The following is a 5476-nucleotide window of genomic DNA, read 5'->3' as shown; positions in this document are numbered from 1 at the left end:
ACTAGGGGTGTAAGAAATGAACCGGAAAACCGAATAACCGGTCCGAACGTGTGATCCAAAACCGAAAAAACCGAAACCCGAAAAGATAAAAACCGAAGTGTAACGGTTTGGTTACGTTTTTCAATATTCATTACCCGCGATTAACCGAACCGAACCGAATTTTGATATATACCCACATATAATCATATATATGTATATTTACACATATATGTATTACATGAATACATCATTTATATATCTCTTTAGCTAATTTATTGTATATGTCGTCAAAAATAATAACAATTTTACTAACTTTCTTTCACAATCTATAATTAATTTGGGATATTCTAAGTAATTTTCTTACATATAAAGTTGTTAACTTTGTTTAAGATATTTATCAAAAATATTAGTAATAGCATAATATAAAAGACATTTTAAGTAGTAAATCATGATACTCTTAAATAGAAACTTGCATTGCATAAATATAACGCTAGAGAAAAGTAAATCACAATTAGATGTAATGTATATTTATTTAAAAAACAAAATATTAATGTAGTTAAATAACTATAATACATAGAAAAATTAATTAATGCAATGTATATTGACTATTATAATTGAATACTTAAACTTTATAGTAGCATAACTTTAATAAATGGTTAACCGAAAATAAAATCGAAATTAACCGACTTTTTCGAGTAACCGATTTGCGGGTAACCGAACTTAACGGTTCATAAATTTTAACTAAACGAACCGAAACCTGAAAAATAGTTCAAAATTTCTAGCTAACCGAACCGAACCGAACCGAACCGTTTACAGCCCTAGAGACAATCCCATACTCACTTCCCCATATATAAAAGTCGCTCTAAGCTGAACTTTCATTATATAACGTATCACGTATGCCTCAAAATTAAGTAGAATTAATAGACTTGGACCATTTTTAAAACACTACTATAACAATATGGAAAATGTTAACGTGCATAAAATTTGTATCTTTACATATCAAAAGTTTATCCTTGACTTTTAGGGTAAATTTATAACTCTTTAATGTAGCTTAACGAAAGCTTTTAGGCTTCAATTTATTTAGCAAAAAGTTCATTTTTTATTTATTTAGCAAAACCCTAATAATAATGCTCTTTGTTTGTACTTACAAAAATTTAAAAATTTATCAATATAAACTAGTAAGTTAATTAAGGGCAAATATGGTAGCCCCATTTCATAGTTTTAATATTTCTTTGAAAGTCAAAAGAAAGAGATACTTTTTCTAAAGACTTCTAATTAGGATGTTCCATAACTTTAATCGTGTGTTATTAAGTTTGGTATATTCGGTGAGGTTTTTCCGATGTCGTATGCCGACTGAATGTTCGAAAAAAAAGAGAAAGGTTTCCCCGATGTCGTATTTCGACTGAATGTTCGGAAAAAAAAAAATGAAATATTTATAAATAATGTTATTCCTTTTAAATCATCTCAAAAATATAGATAAACTATTTTAAACAAAGTTAAACTAAAAAATCCATTCATTTCTTACGATTTCATTTTCATTTATATCTTTTACACAACTTATTTTATAATTATTTGTATTCTTTTCTTTTATAACCCTCTACCTTTTCTACCATTTAGGTAGAAATTGGGAGTAACCTCTCTATTTAAGTAGAGGTAAGGTCTGCCTACATCTTAACCTCCCCCATACACCGTCGAGGTATTGGGGCTCAAAACTCGCAGAAGGTGGCACTAAGCAGTTACTTACTTACCTTTTTTTTTTTTCTTTTATAACCCTCTAAAAACTTAAGAACATTATATAAGGAAGCATGGAACAAGAGCAATCGATCAATCCATGAAGTTCATAATAGTATTTACATAAATAAAGAAAATAGGAATTTCAGAATTAAAAGTAAAAAGTAAGTAAGTAAATAACTGCTCAGTGCCGTCTTCCGCGGGTTTTGAGCCCCAATACCTCGACGGTGTATGGGGGAGGTTAAGATGTAGGCAGACATTACCTCTACCTTTGCATGGGATGAGGATCGAACCCATGACCTCTGTCTCTAGAGACAAGGGTGTTTACCACTGATTCAACCATGCTGCTTTTGAAAGTCTTTTTGAAACATAAGCACTGAATACTTTAGAGTAGTGTTCCGTACACCACCATGTCTTAGCCGTACATTACTGGCATGTTTTACATAGATATACATTATAACACCTTGAAACATGTTTGATATTGACAATTTATGGATCATCAAATCTAAAGTAGTAGATTACACGTATTATCTATGTGGTTCACACGGAATGTCCCTGTAGTTTACACTTATATAGACAAATTAGGTTTTTTTCCTGCGCGATGCGCGGTCTTTTTATAAAAGTTGATTAAAGTATTAACTTATAATTCTTATGTAGACCTTAGTAACGGTTAACTTTTCGTCGTAGCATTATTGATGTTAAATACGAAATATTAAATGCGTCTTAGTAATTTAAGAATAGGAAATTAACAAACCAATACTGACTTTTTAAGTTTATTATTGTACTGTACTTCTGTTGCGACAAAAATTACTTTGAAACATGTTTAGAATGCTGCTAATTTAGGAAACTTCACCATTTTCTATTAAAGGTTTGATTAATTAGGAGGTCCTTCTAACCGTATATAATACATAATACTTTGTATGACTTTGGTTTCTTGGTTGTTTAAGATAAATAGTGTTTCCTTCATTTAACGTAGCCATATAACCCATGAATCTCCTGCTTTCCAATTTCATTGTCTAGTATTTGTCATGTTTGTAAATGATGGATGTGGTTTATCTGTTTCAAGTTCAATTTCTTATTATACTATTAAGACTAGCTAATCAACCCGGGTTCAACCCGGATTAACATATAGACGTTTTGCAAATAAATCAAATGTTATTCGGATATCTTTAAAATATGTTGTCATAATAAAATGTATAATAATAACGTTAAATAATTAAGTTGAAAAGCTGTGATAAATTATTATGTCAAAAAATAAAATTAAACGAAAACAAAACTTGTGTAGTGGTGGACACACGTTAAACCACATACGGTTAATGAAAACAAAAAATTGAAACCGTTATCTGGAAAGAAACCATAGTTTTTGCTTATTATAACAAAAAATTAAGATGATTAAAATCTTACATAATAATATAGGCATTTAATAAAAATCTATATTAATGATATATATTTAAAATGGAAAGGATATTTTGATTTTTAAATTGATAAAATATGATGATGTCATAATTTAGTTAAAAGGATACGTGGAAGTACACAATTTTTTAAAAATCTTATGTCATCACAATTATTCTTTATTTATCTAAGATATTATGTATTTATTTTTGATGTTTTCATGTTACATGATATCATACGATTATTTTTGGATTCAAACATATATAAAGAATTTTTTTTGTATTTGAGACATTTGTTACTGCCCATATGGAGGAGAGGACTTACCAGAAAACATAGCATAGGCATATCACGAATAAAACGAATTTATATCATAAACCAATTTATATTAATATAGTAAGATTTTTTTCAATTCATGAAAAGAATAAAACTTAAAAACTACAAATACATATAATCGAATAAATTCAAATAAATAAATATAAATAGTTAACCAAAATAATGAAAAATTATGAGATGAAAAAATAAGCTCGAAACTTTGTATCTGTATATATATAGGGTTAAAATTCGTGTGAATTTTGGGTAAGTAATGTCAATTTTCTAGTTAAAAATATTTAAAAGTCTATAATATAAAGACTTAATAATATATATTAAGAGTTTGAAATATTTTACCAAATTAACGTAGGTAAGATGAATCAATACTTTCAATTTTTAATATTATATGGAATTAGATTTTTTTTGATATATACAATTTCTTTAAATATAATGAGAAAATATAAAATATTGTTAAAAAAGTATGCAGATGTCACATAGGATTAATCCTACGTGGCAATTTTTTAGCATAACTTTAAATTTGAAGAATGCTTCAGAAGGCTCGATTATACAAGGTTTTTTACCCACACGTTGTGCGGTTGTTGATTTAAATTTTTCTAAGCTTTTTAATATTAACATTGATAGTAATCAATTTTGTATAGTTAGCATACTGTTATTATATTTATGTTATTATAATTTGTAAGGATACATGAATAAAAAATAAAATATTAATTGTATAATTAACATATAGTGGTACAAAGTTTTTATTAAGAACATGTTACGTTAAAATTTTCAAAGTTCAGTTTAAATAACCCAATTTAAGAAAAGTCAACTCTTAGTTCACGATAAACTTATAAAACAACATGGTACGTAGTTTCGATTGGATTTTGATTGACACGGTAAAAAGCCAAAATAAACTTATAAATCAACATGGTTGTTGTCGATCGCTTAGCCTTTTGCTTGACACAATGAAAAGCCAAAGACATATTGAGCTGCAAATGAAGAGATGACAATGAAGCATTATTTAGTCTTGGATTTTAGATGACAATGCTTAAATAGTTAATTATATATGTGATTTGATTCTAAAAAATATTTCATTTAATGAATTTCATATTTAAAGATTTTTTTTATCTAATTAAATATCTAATTACAGAGATTAAAACCTTTCAAATAACAAATATTATGAATGAATTAGATATTATATTTCGTGCACTATTGATAAATATAAAATTAAGTTAAGGTGTAATAAACGTTTTGATTTTGGACGGATGAGGCTAAAAGAGAAAACTAAAGGATATATATATATATTTAGGTTGAGGGTTAGTATGGAGTTGTATTGCTTATATCTTTCAATATAATTAAGTCAGATAATTTCGATCCATATCTATAAGTTATCGTATCAATTGTAAGATTTACATATATTTGTTAATTTTGATTTAAGATTTATAGTGAATTTTATATTATTATTTTAAAAACATATTGTGGAGAAAAAAAATGTGGAGATGCCACGTAGGAAAAATCTTACGTGTCAATATTTAAAAATAATTTTGAATTAAGGTGGATGTCTTTAAAATGTCAGGATAACTACTGTTTTATAATGTGTATAGATAGATAGATAGATATAGATAGATGGGTTTTGATCATTTGAAAACTAAAATTTTCGTGAAAACTAGAAAACTGCCAAAACACACTGTGATCTGAATTTAACATAATGTATTTTTAATATGTTTTTCGAAAATACATTGTGTTAAGTTCATATCACAGTGTGTTTGAACAATTTTCCGATTTACAACGCTATCAAAAACACACTGTGATTTAAAACTTAACACAACATATTTTAGGTTACACCATAAAAACATATTATGTTTTTATAAAAACACATTGTGTTAAATTCAGATCGTGTGTTTTGATCAGTTTTCTAGTTTTCACAAACAATTTAGTTTTTAAATGAATATTTCACATAGATAGATAGAAGATTATATAATGATTACTTTTTAATCTAATTGCATAAAAACTATCGACATGCTAAAGTGTTAAAGATATTTTTACGAACCTATATTTTAGATTA

Source organism: Erigeron canadensis, chromosome 4 (genome assembly GCF_010389155.1).
Source record: "Erigeron canadensis isolate Cc75 chromosome 4, C_canadensis_v1, whole genome shotgun sequence".
Taxonomy (NCBI): domain Eukaryota; kingdom Viridiplantae; phylum Streptophyta; class Magnoliopsida; order Asterales; family Asteraceae; genus Erigeron; species Erigeron canadensis.
The sequence above is the reverse complement of the archived record's forward strand: the minus strand, read 5'-3'. Positions refer to the sequence as shown.